Source organism: Cricetulus griseus, chromosome 3 (genome assembly GCF_003668045.3).
Source record: "Cricetulus griseus strain 17A/GY chromosome 3, alternate assembly CriGri-PICRH-1.0, whole genome shotgun sequence".
NCBI classification, from domain to species: Eukaryota; Metazoa; Chordata; class Mammalia; order Rodentia; family Cricetidae; genus Cricetulus; species Cricetulus griseus.
Genome location: NC_048596.1, coordinates 96,761,234 through 96,777,790, shown reverse-complemented (window position 1 = coordinate 96,777,790; position 16,557 = coordinate 96,761,234). Strand labels below are relative to the sequence as shown.

At 39.8% G+C, this 16,557-nt stretch overlaps 2 pseudogenes; both read left to right on the top strand.

The window, feature by feature from the left end:
• Positions 1-992: 992 nt before the first annotated feature.
• Positions 993-3,700, top strand: LOC100770219 (annotated as a pseudogene).
• Positions 3,701-6,943: 3,243 nt separating this feature from the next.
• Positions 6,944-15,206, top strand: LOC100769938 (annotated as a pseudogene).
• The last annotated feature ends 1,351 nt before the right edge of the window (positions 15,207-16,557 follow it).

Below are 16,557 nucleotides of genomic sequence, written 5' to 3'. Positions count from 1 at the left end.
TTTGAAAGATGAAATCTTGATCTCCTCCTACAAAACCTTCCTCATTTCAACAAAGTAATGTTTTCCTTTTGGTTGCTTATGCCAAAAGTCTTGCCATCAGACTTAAGTTTCTGACAAAGCCTATATTTAATCTACTAAAAACACCTCCTTAGCACTTAAAAAATAAGCCCCAAATCCAATTACTTCTCACTGTACTCACTACCATCTTGATTCTGAGCCAAATTCTTCCCTTCTTCAGACTGCTGAAGCAGTCTTAGGGAGTGTCCCCATGTTGTTGCCTCTGGAAGTTTCTGCTAGTTAAAATTTTTTTTTAAATAATATAGATACTAAAGCAAACTTTCAACAATTCAAATATATTGGGGCTGGAGAGATTGCTCAGTGCTAAAGAGCACTGGCTGCTCTTCCAAAGGACCTGGTTCTAGGTTCAATTCCCAGAACCCACACAGTAACTCACAATTGTCTGTAACTCCAGTTCCAGAAGATTTGACACCCTCACACAGACATACATGCAGACAAAAAGGTATAAAGAATTCAAATATGTCTTATATCCGTTTAAACCAAAGTCTGAGAGAATGAGTTTTTCCCAAAGTTCTATAACGTTTTATAAGACTCCTGTATGATTTGCAACCCTCTTCTGCCCTCAACAGTTCTGCTCACTCACCCCTTCTGGGCTATTTAGCTGATATTTGAACACTAGTAATATATAAACATTAAGGCATTTTCTGTGGCTATCTTTTAGGATATTCTTCTATCAGGGAGAATTCTATCTGTCCTGATCACTCATGCCTGTCTCACACCTTCTCATGTCATGTTTTCTGTTTCAGCCATTGCTGTGGAAACTAACTGAAAAGGCCACAGCTTTACTCAGCTGCATCTTGCCCTGAGAGAGAATGCTCAGCTATTCTGGTGTCCTTGTGAACCTGGAAGACTGAGGAAGTCAACAGTCTTTGGACAAATTCCTGACTGAGTGTTGGGGCAGTGAATGGAAGCCAATGAATGTGGTAGGAAAATCTGAGGTAAATCAGTAGACCCAAAAGCAATGTTGCAGGATGTTTCTAAAAGCGACATTTCCTTTTTAAAGTCTACAAGGAATGATCCTGAGCTTCCTTCTACTTGGTTCTTTAGATATTATATGATACAGCTGTGACAGTATTCTCCAGTTTGGAAATGCATCTTTGCATTAATTCCCCCTATTTTACTCTTTCATTTCATGCTTGTTTAGTGGTTAATATAAGCCACCTGCATAGGTTTTGCCTTGTAAGGAAACCAAGCTACAGTATTTTCTTAGTTATGACTTTTTTCTCAAAATCTTTTTTTTTCAATGAAGCTTACTATGATTTCTTCATTTAAAATTGCTGAGTCTAATAATGGATATAGCTCAGTAGTACTTGCCTACTATGTGCAAGGCCCTGGGTTTAATCTCTAGCACTACATTTGTTTCCTTTATCTCTTTTAGGATTATCTATCTATCTTTCTCTCTCTCTCTCTCTCATCTATCTATGTTTTTTATTTAGCTTGAGATAGGATCTGACAACATATACTGGGTTGTCTTTGAACTTCTGTTCTTTCTGCTCCATCTTCCAGATTACTGAAATTATGGTTATGTGCCACCATGCCTGGCTTTAAAAAAATAAAATTATATAATATGTTTGTGTTAACAATTTTTTATTATTTTAAAACCATTTAGAATTTTCTACTAGAATGAGTTTGTTTTAGTCATAGACTATTCCTTAATCCATTAAGAAGATGCATTTCAATCAATTTATGCATATAATTACTGACTTATCTGAATGTGGAGTTGAATGGCATTGAAGCTTGAGGCATAAAAATACAATTCTTTTGAGGTAGGATAGAAATAATGTACTAAAATAAGAAGACAGAGAGGTGGGAAGCAACAAGATAGCAGGGCCCAACATAGATTTGAGTTTTCATGGTCAGCTAAGATTCTTCTATCAGGGAGAATTCTATCTGTCCTGATCACTCATGCCTGTCTCACACCTTGTTGCTGATACCTAGGAAGGAATGAAGCAGATAAGGGGCCAGTGGCATATTATGGAAGCCATGTGTCTCCTAATGAGAGAAATTTAAGGGATGTAATGAAATAGATTCCAGAATGGAATATTTCAAACTCAAAGGGTATTTGAGAGAGCTGCGACTAAGTCTAGATACTCTTAGATGATCTGTTGTCAGCCAGATGAACAGGGAGTTACCATAAGTGTTATTAGGAAACTAGAAAGTACTTTTTGAAGAAACTAGAGTTAGAGTTGAATTTACTTAGATTAAAAAAAAATATTGAAAGGACCTGAAGGGCATTCTAGAACAAATCTCTCCAACAGTATCTTCTGCAATGATGGGTGTAGTCAAATCTGAATCATCCAATATGGGAGCTTGGGAGTTTAGGTTGATAAGAATATATAACAATATGTATTACAGAAATGAACCAAGGGACTGGAGGGATAGCTAGCTAAGCAGTTAAGAGTATATACTGCTCTTGCAGCAGACTTGGCCCCAGCACCCATACCAGGAAGCCTACATCCTTCTGAAACTCCAGCTCCAGAGGGTCTGACACCCTTTTCTGGACTTTTTGGGTACTTGTACTCAAGCTCACATACTCACACACAGACATACATGCATACATGAAACTAAAAATAAAGAATAAATCTTAATAAATGAACTGATTTTACCATATTTTATTTCCCCAGACAAAGGTATTCCTGATATCAAGAACACAGCAAATACTACCATTTCTCTATCACTTTATGAACATTGTCATAGACATCAGTTCTATGGATATTTAATATTCTCTGGTTTGGAGCACCTGCACATCTGGATCTCCATTCCTTTCTTCTTTGCCTATACTTTGGCCCTACTCAGCAACTGTATCCTTCTCTTTATTATCCAGGCAGACACAGCCCTCCAGAGGTACAGAGTCTATGTACCTCTTTTTGGCTATGTTGGCAACCATAGATCTGGTCTTGTCTTCTACCACATTGCCCAAAATGCTTGCTATTTTTTTTGGCTCAGAAACCAAGAGATCAATTTCTATGCCTGTCTTATCCAGATGTTCTTTCTCCATTCTTTCTCCATCATGGAGTCAGCAGTGCTGCTGGCCATGGCCTTTGACCGTTATGTCGCCATCTGCAAACCCCTGCACTACACGATGATTCTGACCAAGTCTCTCATCATCAAGATTGGCCTGGCTGCTGTGACTAGGGCTGTGACATTGATGACTCCACTCCCCTTTCTGCTCAGACGTTTCCACTACTGTCGAGGGACAGTGATTGCCCACTGCTACTGTGAACACATGGCTGTGGTAAGGCTGGCATGTGGAGACACACGATTCAACAACATCTATGGCATTGCTGTGGCCATGTTTATTGTGGTGCTGGACCTGCTCTTTGTTATCTTGTATTATATCTTCATCCTTCATGCTGTTCTCCAGCTTGCCTCTCAGGAGGCCCGCTATAAGGCCTTTGGGACATGTGTGTCTCATATCGGTGCTATTCTGTCCACCTACACACCTTTAGTCATCTCCTCAGTCATGCATCGTGTAGCCCGTCAAGCTGCTCCACATGTCCACATACTTCTTGCGATTTTCTATCTTCTTTTCCCACCTAAGATTAATCCCATCATCTATGGTGTCAAGACTAGGCAGATTCGTGATCATGTGCTCAACCTATTCCGTAGAAAGGATGAGTAGATGGATAGTTCTTTTCTAAGTCTGGTACTAAATGAATGATGTGTTGGATAGAGAGAGAAACTCGTATGATAACTGCAGGATCCCACTTGGCAATTCACCAGTCTAAGAACTCCTTGACATCCAGTTATTCACTGATCTGTTAAGTCAGATTAGATGAGGTGTGCACCTATATCAGGAGCAGGACCAGCCCATTTTCATAGGGGCTGTACATGATTAAGGAAGACAGTGAAACTTTCAGAGTGGATATTGTTATCTACATGAAAGACAGAAGGCATACTGGCTAAGATTGGCTCATACATATGCGATTTTGTTGATTTTTTTCATCCAGAGTATTAGTGAATATAGGAACATGGTCCAAGAATGGTTATATGAGGAGAATTCTGTGTGCTTGTGAAAGAACTCTAAGAAACCAAGATCAGAGTCTTGTGACCTCAGTATGTATCTAAAAAAAATACAAAATTGTTCTTGGATTATGCTTTCATGTTCCTCCTAGGTATAGCAGATAGAAATGAATTTACTTCAGATTATTCATTATAACTGCCTATCATTATTTGTTTATGTGCCAGTATGGAAAAGCATGTTTTTGCCATGTGCTGTTTGTCTGCTACTGAGGCTTACCCGCCACATGTGGCTTGGCCTGGTGATTGGACGTCTTACTCATGTGATCCCTCTTAACTCTTAAATTGTCTGATGTTTAGAATAAAGTTCATTATTGCATGAAACTTTAGTCTGCCTCATTTATCAGCTTCACTCTCCCAGGTCCCACTGCTCAGTCTTTTTGTTACTAGGATTGCAATGCCGGTGCCATGACTAATACAACTGCTAATGGCAATGCTGTAGTATTTTACAATTGTGTTCAGTTATATGACATTTAAAGATTAAAATTCAATTCATTTCAGCAGATTATTCAGAACACATAGCCCAAATCTCCAAGTCAAGACAGAAGTAGTAAAGCCCTGGGATGTTTTGAAGATGTCCAGATGACACACATGCTAAATTCTGGGAGGAATAAAATTTAGTCACACAGACACCACCTCTGTTACACCAACCTTTTCATCTTTCTGCCCTGTTACTACAAGTTACTAACCTGACTGACCAGATTCTAGAATGGAACAGGTCATGTTCTTTTTGTTTTTAAAATACTTTTTTTTTTAGTTTTGAGACTATAATAGCATGTTCTTAAAAAATTATTTATTCTATGTGTATGTGTGTGTGCTTCAATGCATGTATGTGCACTGTATGATTGAAGGAGTTCATGAAGGTCAGAAGAGGCATCTGATACCTGGAGCTGGAATTGCAGCTGGTTGTGCACCACCATGGGTGCTAAGAACTGAACTTGAATTCTCTGCAAGAGCAGTGGAGCTCTCAACTTCTGAGCCATCCCTCTAGCCCTGACCACGTCCTTTAACACTTAGAAAGCTAAGATCAGCAACACTGGCAGCTCCTGGGAACTTACTAGCAACTACAATCTTCATGTCTTTCCCTAGGCTTAGTGATAGAACCTAGTGTTTTGTGCTTCAACAAGTCCTCTAGGTGATTCTGATACCTGCTGAAGTTGAAGGGACACTACTCTTGCTAATGCATGTATTTTGCATTAACTGAATATGGGATGGTTTCTTTGTCTGTACCAGTATTTCATTACTGCTAGGTGGCAGGCAGCACTGGCCATGTTATAAGTATCCTTGGGTTCTTTTAACTTATCTGGAAGAACCAAAGCCATCTGTAGCTTTGAGAAATCGAGATCTTTTAAAGGAATATGACCCTATCTGGGTCCAGAGGGAATTTTTTTCCTAGGCATCATAAGGAAGTCTTTTTGTCAATTTGTTTGTTGTTTGTTTGAGACAGGGTTTCTCTGTGTAACAGGCTTGGCTGTCCTGGAACTTGTTCTGTAGACAAGACTAGCATCAAACCTGGAGATGCACCTGCCTCTGCCTTCTGAGAGCTGAGATTAAAGGTGTGCACCACCACAGCTCAGTCATAAAGAAGTTAATAAACTTAATCTGCTTAGTTCCATTGTTATGGCTGTTTGAACAACAAAAATTATAGACTACTTTGTTGATTAAGATTATATCTTCCTATTGGCTTTATTTTTATATTATTTTGTGAGACAAAGCGGGCCTGGAATTCTTAGTCATGGTAATTCTCCTTTATTAGCTTCTTGACAGCTGGGATTACAAGTATGAACCAAACTTGTATGTATTTAGTGTCCTCTGGACATCTTAAAAAAATCCCAAATCCAGGCTATACTTTCACCAATTTAATCAATTTAATACAAGTGAAACATTATCAATTGTATGTTTGAAAGTTATAAAAATAGTGATGTAGCTACATCCTAAACAAACCATTATATAAAATTATATTTAAAGAATTTTGGTATTTCTAATGTTTTTGCTAAAATGTAGACTGACAATTATCTTCTTTGCTTATTAGTCTATGCTGTATCATTTGGCCATCTTTAAGCCACCAATGTACTATGGCAGTCCTAAGTAAAAGAGATGCCCGGGACTATCAAGGATTTGTGTTGAGGTATTGCTCCAGAATTTATTGACAGTTGCTCAGGCTCCAGATGACTCATAACTAGCATACATAAATTATCCAAAGTGTCATTATTATATTTGAATTAATGTGCACACATTTATATGTCATTCTCTTATATCCATGTAATGGTTACAAGTCCCTCTTGTCCCCTAGAGCTTTCCTTCTCTTTGTCCTGATGGAAAAATACAGGGAAATTCTGAACTTAAACTGGAATCTTCATTGTTGAACTATTAGGTCATTAATTAAAAAATTATTTTTTTGTGTGTGCCTGCTTGTCTGTATGTGCACTACATACATGCAGGTGCCCAAGGAGGCCAGAAGAAGGTATAGAATCTCCTGGAACTGGAGTTACAAATGGCTGTGAGTCCCTGATGTGAGTACTCGCAACCAAACCCTGGTTCTTTGCAAGAGCAACAAATGCTCTTAATTGCTAAGCTATCTTCCCAGCTCCAAGTATATAATTTTTGATATTCCTATTATAGAAAATATATTTTCATAACCTTTTTAGCATGAATGTATCTTTACTCCCAATTTGATTCATGTCCTGGTCCCCAGACATACTCAAAAATGGCAACTTCCATTCTTTCTGAAAGGTAATTGAGCTATCAGATGCTGTTGACCAAGGCTGCTGTTGCCATTATCATCTACATAAGAATTTTCTCTCTTCTAGTAAAATTATACCTGCTTAGTCACCTTCTCAACTGTTTTCCCCATGATGTCCTTTCTGGAACTAGAATGGATCTTGGAGAATGCCTGAAAGTACATGACCTGGCTATAAGAACAGATTATGAAATTGCATCCAAGGAACAGGACTTTTTCTTTGAACTTGATGCCATGGATCATCTTCAGTCATTCATTGTAGATTGTGATCGAAGAACAGAAGTGTCTAAGAAAAGATTAGCAGAGACTCAAGAAGAGATAAGTGCTGAAGTGGCAGCAAAGGCAGAGTGTGTTCATGAGTTAAATGAAGAAATAGGGAAATTGTTGGCCAAAGTGGAACAACTCGGAGCTGAAGGAAATGTGGAGGAATCTCAGAAAGTCATGGATGAAGTCGAGAAAAGAGAGGCAGAGAAGTTTATCGAAATTCTGTGCAAGCTTCCAGTTTCCAGCAGCAGAAATTTCGAGTCTGTGAAGTCTGTTCTGCATATTTAGGTCTTCATGATAACGACAGGTGACTTGCTGATAATTTTGGGGGTAAACTGCACCTGGGATTTATTGAAATAAGCGAAAAACTCGAAGAATTAAAGAGAGTTGTAGCTGAGCAGCAGGAGAAAAGAAACCAGGAACGTATAGTGGGAAATTACCAATACGGAGTCAGGTAGAAATATAAGGGTATTTAATAGGGAAAAGCCTTACTTACAGAGCAACCTAGCCAGCTGGCATGGCAGCAGTCTGTACGCAAGCCCTAAAGTGAAACTGAAAGAGAGCACGCAGTCCCATCCCAGTGTTGATCTACGTCACCCTGACCAGGTCCTCGCAAGCGTGGTCAGGCACACCTGTAGCCAGCCCCTAAGTAGGCGTGGCTACAGCTTCCCCTACAATTCCCCTTTTAGTCTAAAAGAGGATTAAAACTTAACAGTTTAAAGTATCCAAAATTAACAATCATAAAGGTAAAATATAAGAAGATACAACAATCTGCTTATGTCACATCCTATCTAATTTAACTAAAGTCTTCTGAAAGAAGTGTCCAAGCCTGAACACCTCCTTCCAATCCCAACCATAAACAATAGGAAGCTATCCCTAACTAGGTATATACACTATCCTAAGTGACAACAAAGGGGGAAGGGGGCATAGCATTCTCCAAACTACTTCCTGCTGAAATGGGACGACGATAGTCATGTGGGGTCCTGTAGGAAAAAAATATTAGTGTAGTAAAAGTCTTGAAACGATTGTATCCAGTCCATGTTAGATGGGATTCTCTTGATAGAAGATCTCGCTTGAAATCTTCAACTTGATTGAAGTCAGTATCCGAAGCTTTGGCCGGAGTGTCAGTTGAAATGGAGAAAGTTGGATCCAGTGCATTCGAGGAGGTGTGGCCCATTTTCTTTCCAGGGTGTCCAGGAATTGCTGTCAGGCAGGTCTTCATTGGCTGTGTGGGACTCACACATAAACAGTTAGCAGAGAAATGTTTGCTTGTGTATGTACACATGCTGGGGAATGCAACCATGAGAGCATAACAATTATGAAAGGGTGTACACCTTGAGAGAAAGATTCAAGAAAAGACAAAGACAGTCCCCAAATTCTTCTTTTATTCTGTATTACATCAATTGGCTTCTTGATACAATACAGAAACACTAAAGTTTAGTTAAATAACGTGCTTGGATTTTAGAGGAGGAAAGCCAAATCCACCTCTAAATCCAGCATTGGTTTAATTGAATAGGGACTACGAAATAAAGAGAAATAGAGTTTTTTGAGAGACAGCTGTAAAGTTTACCATATGGCACGTTCTTTTTGTTTGATGGTTATAGCTACTTTTTCTTCTTAAGTATCTACCCATGCAGTGTCCTTTGCCTACTGGAGATGATTTTTCCTGTGAAGATAAAAGCAAAACACTTCCCTTTCCTTTGGGAGGTTTCTATTTAGTTTATAAGATAGAACTTAGTAGAATACCTGTCATTTGTCCTCGTCAAGAGGTTTTTCCTTTTCCATTCTAATCTTGATCAACTTTGATGGTATCCAAAGTTTTTCTTCTCCTGTAGAAACCAATGCAAAACCCCTACCCCAATGTAACACATGTCCTGGTTTCCATACAGAGGTTAGTACATCTTTGAAGTATACCGGCTGATTCAGTTCAGCAGTTTTCTCCGTAGTCCAGTGTCTTTCTGCAGCTGTTTGTCCTTTTTCATTGGCATTAAGAAAGTTTAGTGTTAATAAAGCATTATGCAACCTATGTTTGGGGGGGGGTTTAGTCTTCCAAGCTTGTTTGTTGAGCATCTCCTTAAGTGTTCTATTAGATCTCTCAACCACTGCTTGTCCTGTAGGATTGTGTGGTATACCAGTAACATGCTTTATGTTATAATATTTGAAAAATTGTTCCAATTTTGTAGAGACATATGCTGGAGCATTGTCAGTTTTTATTTGTGCAGGTATACCCATAACTGCCATCACCTCTAGCAGGTGTGTAATAACAGAATCAGCTTTTTCAGAGTTAAGAGCAGTAGCCCATTGGAACCCTGAGAATGTGTCTATAGTATGATGCACATATTTCAAATTTCCAAACTCTGCAAAGTGAAAGACCTCCATCTGCCAAACCTCATTTCTCTGAATGCCCTTAGGATTACAACCTGCTGGCAATGGAGTTTGATTATAAAAGGAACAAGTAGGACACTTTTTGACTATCTCCTTGGCTTGTTGCCAAGTGATAGAGAAGTCCTTTTTCAAACCTTTGCTATTTACATGATGTTTCTTATGAAATTCTGAGGCTTCTAGCACACTTCCAATTAATAAACGATCAATCTCATCATTGCCTTGTGCTAGTGGGCCTGGCAGACCCGTATGGGATCTGATATGTGTAATGTATATAGGATTACTTCTGTTTCTGATAGTTTCCTGTAATTGTAAAAACAGAGAAGTTGATTCTGTATTAGCAGGAAAATTCTACAGTCTTAATGTGTAACACAACTCTCTCTGCATATTGGGAATCAGTAACTATATTAAGAGGTTCTGTAAAATCCTTAAGTACCATGAGAATTGCATATAATTCTGCCTTCTGTACAGATGTATATGGACTTTGAACTACTTTACTTAACTCACCTATTTTATAACCTGCCTTACCTGATTTGTTGGCATCAGTGTAGAAGGTAAGAACTCCAGAAATAGGATTTTGTCTTACAATATGTGGAAGAATCCAGACTGTCTTTTTTTTATGAATTTAATTCTGTCAGTTTTGGGATAATTGTTGCTAATTGTTCCCAAAAAGTCAGTAAGAGCTATTTGCCAATATTCATTATCCTTCCACAAGGAGGAAATTTCATTAGTTAAAGGTACTATAATTTCTGCTGGATCTTTTCCAGTCAGCTGACGAAGTCTTAATTTACCCTTTAAAATCAAATCAGAAATCTTTTCTACATATGTCTTCAACTTTTTATTCTGTTTATGTGGCAGAAATATCCATTCCAATATAGTGTCTTCCCTCTGCATCAGAATTCCAGAAGGGTATTCACTGGATGGCAAGATAACCAGAATACAGTCTAAATCAAGGTTCATCCGATCTACGTGTGCATCCAATATTCTGTTTTCTACCTATTGTAACTCTTTTTCTCCCTCAGCAAATAATATTCTCAGACTGTTTAGGTCCTTATCACCTTTAAGGGCCATTTTTAAATGCTTTAAGTCATGTCCTTCTACACCAATAATCGTCTGCAATTGAGAAATTTCCCCTAATAATTTCTGAAGAGAATTAATAGTTTGATACCGATCTCTCCTAATTTGTACCTTTTGAGGTCTGATTCTCTGTAAGTCTATCTTGTAACCTAAATAGTTAATAGAATCTCCTCTTTGTATCTTTTCTGGGGCAATCTGTAATCCTCAACAAGGCAGAACTTCCTTCACCATTTCAAACATACGTTCCAAAGTTTCCTTATTAGAATCTGATAAAAGAATATCATCCATGTAATGATAAATAAGAGATTGTGAAAATTTCTTACGAATTATTTCCAAAGGTTGCTGTACAAAGTGTTGACACAAAGTAGGACTATTTAGCATTCCTTGTGGCAAAACCCTCCACTGATATCTCCTAACTGGCTGTGAATTATTAAGAGTTGGTACAGTAAATGCAAATTTTTCTCTATAATTTTCCTGTAACGGTATTGTGAAAAAACAGTCTTTTAGATCAATGACTATAATAGGCCATCCTTTAGGTATTAAGGAAGGTAATGGCATTCCAGGTTGCAGAGAGCCCATTGGTTGAATTACCTTATTTATGGCTCTCAGGTCTGTCAGCATTCTCCACTTACCTGACTTCTTTTTGATAACAAATACAGGAGAATTCTAAGGACTGGTAGATTCCTCTATATGTCCAGTGTCTAGCTGTTCCTGTAGTAACTTTTCTAAAGCCTCTAGCTTCTCAGAGGTCATAGGCCATTGTCCTACTCAAACTGGTTCATCTGCAAACCACTTCAATGGCAGGGCCTTTGGCTCCTCTGAAGGTCCATCATTTGTACCTAGTTTCTGTACAGCATGGATGGTTGGTAAACGTTTTCCATGACATCTTACCAGATCTTTTCTACTATATAAAGATTGTACATAATTTGTATCTGACACTGGAGGAATATTAATCTGAGTTTTCCATTGCTGTAAGAGATCATGACCCCAGAGATTTATAGCTATATCTGCCACATATGGTTTCAGTATCCCTTTCTGTCATTCCGGTGCAATGCAGACCACTGAGTTAACACTCTTTGGAACTCTAGATAGAGTTCCAATTTCTAAAAATTGTACATTTGCCTCTCTAAGAGGCCATTTCTGAGGCCAAGAATTTTGAGTAATAATAGTTACATCCGCCCCAGTGTCCACTAAGCCAGAAATAACTTTATTATTAATTTTCACTTTCAACTGAGGCCTTTTATCATTAATAGAAGCTTGCCAAAATATGCGTTTCTCATTTTGTCCATTCACACTTGATTCTTCATCACTATTCAAACTACCATATAGAGCAGTATCATTTTTCACAATAGGCAAAGAACAATCTATTGGTCCTGTGAGAGATTGTCTCCTACTGCTACTGGGAATGACCCAACCTTTCTCGATGTGGGGGACTTCTTGAGGCCCCCCTCGGGGTTTCCTGACCTTAATGGGTTTCCTTGTATGTCCCTGGTTGATCTACATTCATTGGTCCAGTGTCTGCCCTTACCACATCTTCTACACAATCCAGAAGGCAGTGGCCTTCCATATGAGGCATTGTTAGAATTCATTTGTCTACAATTTCTCTTAGTATGTCCCATTTTACCACAGTTGAAACATCTAGGTTCCTGGAGCCTTCGTGGTCTCCAGGGGAAGGCTCTTCCTACCCAAGGTTCTGGTTCACAGTAGTAGTAACCTCTAGCCTCTTGGTACCTATGTTGACCTCTGTAAGGTGCTTCTCCTTGCCATATTGGGTTTGCATTCTCATAAGCTATTGTATATATAATTGATTTTCTTGTTTCTGGATCTGTTACCTGTAATTCTACTGCCCTAGTTAACCTTTGTAAGAAGTCCTGGAACTGTTCTGTAGGTCCCTGTTCTATTCTGGTATAAGCTTCTAGGCGGTCTCCTGGCTCACGAACCTTATCCCAGGCATTTAATGTTGCTTTCCTGCATAGAGACAGTATATCGTCATCATATTCAGCCTGAACCTGTGGGTCAGCATAAATACCCTGACCAAGAAGCTTATCTAGAGGGGCTTCAAAACCTTCCTTTTTTCCCTGATGCTCAAGGAGCTTTGCCTCTTCCCTTACTAATGCCTTCCACTGGATTTGGCATGAATTCTCAAGTACAGCTGCTACCAATCGTTCCCAATCTGTGGGTGTCACCCTGTTAAAGGTTGCCCATGAATGTAATAGCTGTTTTACATATGGGCTATGGAGACCATATGAGACAACTGATTCTTTAATATTCCTAAGATCCTTCAGCTGTATAGGTTGCCATTCATAAGCCATCCGTTCATGAGGGTGTTTCTTAGAAGCTGGCTTTTCTACCATGGTAGCTGGGTAGACTAATGGTGTACGAGTAACAACCTTAGAAGAATAGTCATGATACCTGGGTGGAGTAGGTACCTGGGATTGGAGTGATTCTGTTTCGGAGGCATCCCAATGATCTTTAAGCCTAGTAATGATATCCTTTTGAAAAGTTTCAATCTCCTTAATCATAAAAGATTCCAAGCATTTTAGTGAATCTGTAAATTGCTCTAACTGCTCATTTACATATTTTTCTAGGTCTTTAATACGATCATCCTTAGGCAGTATCTGGATGGCATGGAAACTGCCTTCTAGGTATTGGAGTCTAGATTCGAGGTCATGATTTGCTGATTTTGAGTCCTCAGCAATCGACCTTATGGACCTATGTAATCTGTCAGCCCTGTACTATAAATTATCTTCCAAACATTCAAATCTAGACTCAAATTTGTGACCTGCTACCTTGGATGCTTCAATAATTGATTGAATGGCATTGTCCAATTCTTCAATCCTATCCTGGGTATCTTGCACCTTTGCATCTAATTTCTGGGTAACATTGCCTATCTGAGTTTCTAGCTGGCTACAGATATTTTTTAGCTCATCATGGTCTTCTGACAGCCTAGCCTCTAAGGTCTCAGACATGGCATAAATACGCTGCATCTCATCTTGGGTAACAGACAGCTCTGTCTTTAGTGTATTGGACACAGAGCCAAGCTTATCATCCAATTTCTGTTCCACTTGCTGCACAATTGTGGTCTGACCTAATCTGTTCTCCAAAACCTCATTGCGTAAAGCTGTTATTTCCTGTAAGTAGGTGGTGAGGTTATCCTTATCCCTATTCCTGAGTCCTCTCGCTAGTAATATTATTTGTACCAGTAAGCTAAATGCCATTATGGTATGTTGGCTGGCAATTGGCAGATTAGCATCCTCCTCAAACAGTGAATTCACATAATAAGCAAAAATATTACTAATTTTAGCAAATGATAAATATTTCGCCATAATTTTACCTGATTTCTACTCCAGATGCAGTAACTATCTTTGACCAGTGGGCGGCACAGGTGTTCAGTTAGTCCGTGGCGTTTGGCAGCAGTCGGTCAGTGGTGGAGAGAGGTCACAAAAGCGGCTGCACTTATCTTAGAGAGTATACGGTCTTGTGACCGCAACCACTGAAACAGATGAGGCTTCCCGCAGCAGCAGCAGCAGCAGCAGCAGCAGCAGCAGCAGCAGCAGCAGCAGCAGCAGCAGCAGCAGCAGCAGCAGTGGCCAGTGGAAGCCTCTGCTGAAAGCTGAGGCCTACCTCCTCTCTAGGCAGCTAGAAACTGTCTCCAAGCTGGGTGGATGGTTCTGAGCAGCTCAGCTGCAGAGGGTCGGCTGCTAGCCAGGAGCACCTGTGGAGAGAGGGCGCTTTCCCAGGCTAGGCCGCAGGCCCGGTGGAACCCACAGTCTGTCCCAAATGGGGTGTAGATCTCCAATATCCCGATCCTGATACCAGATATAGTGGGAAATTACCAATACAGAGTCAGGTAGAAATACAAGGGTATTTAATAGGGAAAAGCCTTACTTACAGAGCGACCTAGCCAGCTGGCATGGCAGGGTCCGTCTGCAAGCCCCAAAGTGAAACTGAAAGAGAGCAGCAGTCCCATCCCAGTATCGCTCTACATCACCCTGACCACGCCTTCGCAAGCGTGGTCACGGCACACCTGTAGCCAGCTCCTAAGTAGGCGTGGCTACAACTTCCCCTACAGGAACATCTGAAACGAAAAGAAGGGAGGGAGAGAGAAGAATGGGAGAAACTGAGGAGGTCCCGCTCACATAGCAAGAATCCCAAAAGATCTAGATCTAGAGAGCATCGCAGACACCGATCTCGCTCCATGTCTTGAGAACGCAAGACGAGGACTCGATCCAAGTCTCGGGAAAAACGACATCGCCACAGGTACCGTTCTTGTAGCAGCAGCCGCAGTCGCAGCCACCAGAGAAATCGGCACAGTTCTAGAGATAGGAGAAGAGAGCGATCCAAGAGGAGATCCTTAAAAGAAAGATTCAGAGACCAAGACTTAGCATCACTGACAGAGACAGGCGTTCAAGAGACAGATCACCTCGTGACTGAGACCAAAAAGATAAGCGGTCCTATGAGAGTGCTAATTGCAGATCAGAAGACAGGAGGAGCTCTGAAGAGCGTGAAGCAGGGGAGATCTAACTATAGCTGTGTGGTCTTCCGTCCTTAAGCTTCCTCTGGAGTTAACATGCTATTGTTTAGTGTACAGCCATTCAGGGGGACAGGCTAGATATATAGTATCTGACGATCGGAACTGAACCAGTTTTCCTTGATAAAGCTTAAAGCCACATCCATAGTTCCTGGTGAAACTGTAATACAGTTCTGAACGTACAGTTTTATATAATAAGATGCTGACCTCTGTTCTTGCAAGTAGGAGTGATGGTGAATAAATAATGCCTTGCAATCTTTGAATATTTATAAAATACTGTCTTCCTTTCTATCCCAAACAGCAGCAGCTTTGGGGATTTTTCTTTAAAATTCTTCTTTTGTATCTCCTAATACCCATGCCTTCAACTGTCAGAGAAAAGGGGGCAGGGAAGCAATATAACTTCTGTTGTAAGCTTCTGTTCACATCAATTACCAGTTGATCACAGTTGAGCATTTCTACTGGATTGTGTGCTGGAGAAGCTTATACAGGGCCGTTTTGTTTGGGGCCTATTAGAGTTGGAAATTGAACAGCTGTTGCATTATATAGTTTTGCTTTTTTATTGAAAAAAACAAGAATTTTCTCTCAATTGCAAATTTGAATTCCTACTATAAATATCTATCCTATCAATTATATTTGTCTATTCTGGTCCTTATTTGAGTGTCTTTGGTATTCATCAACTATGAGATGTAACAAAAATTTATAACAAGCTACAATTGCCCTCAGCAAAGCAAGAAATCAGAGTGTATTCTTGGAAACAAGAGCAAAACATTACATAATTGGTATTGTTTCATGGTTATGGGAGTTGGGGAAAAATAAGACAAGAACTCTGAACAAAGATGAACTTGTTAGTTTACATAAAATACTGACTTTTATACAGGAGTCACTGGGCCATAGTGTGATGTCCAAGAATTATTTCTTATTTAGAAGTAATCTGGAAGCTATTTCTATGAGTTTTTCCTCTCTCCTCCCCTCCTTTCCCTTCTTCTCCTTTTCCTTCTCCTCCTCCTTCTCCTTTTCCTTCTCCTCCTCTTCCTCCTCCTCCTTCTCCTCCTCCTCCTTCTCCTCCTCCTCCTTCTCTTTTCTCTTTATGCTGGGGTTAAACTGAGAGCCTGGACTTAACATTAATGTTAAGGGGAAGCTATCAAATTAGACCAGAGAACAAAGACACTGAATTCTTAGCTTTTAAAATTCCAAAGTCTTGATCAGGAAACACAGAATAGAGTTGCAGAAGACTCGAGGCAGAAAGTTTTCTGCATGGTTTCATTAGGTTAAACACACAGACCTTCTGTTCCTAGTAGAAGAAGAGACATTTGTTGGAACCATGACCTCTTTCCACCAAGCTGAACTCCTTCGCATCATTAGCATTTCTTTCCAGGGACACAAGAGACAAAGTGGTTGACTAAAAGAGCAAGAACTATGGCACTGGCTGCAGTCAGGATGGAGGGGCCAATACCAGGAGGTTGTG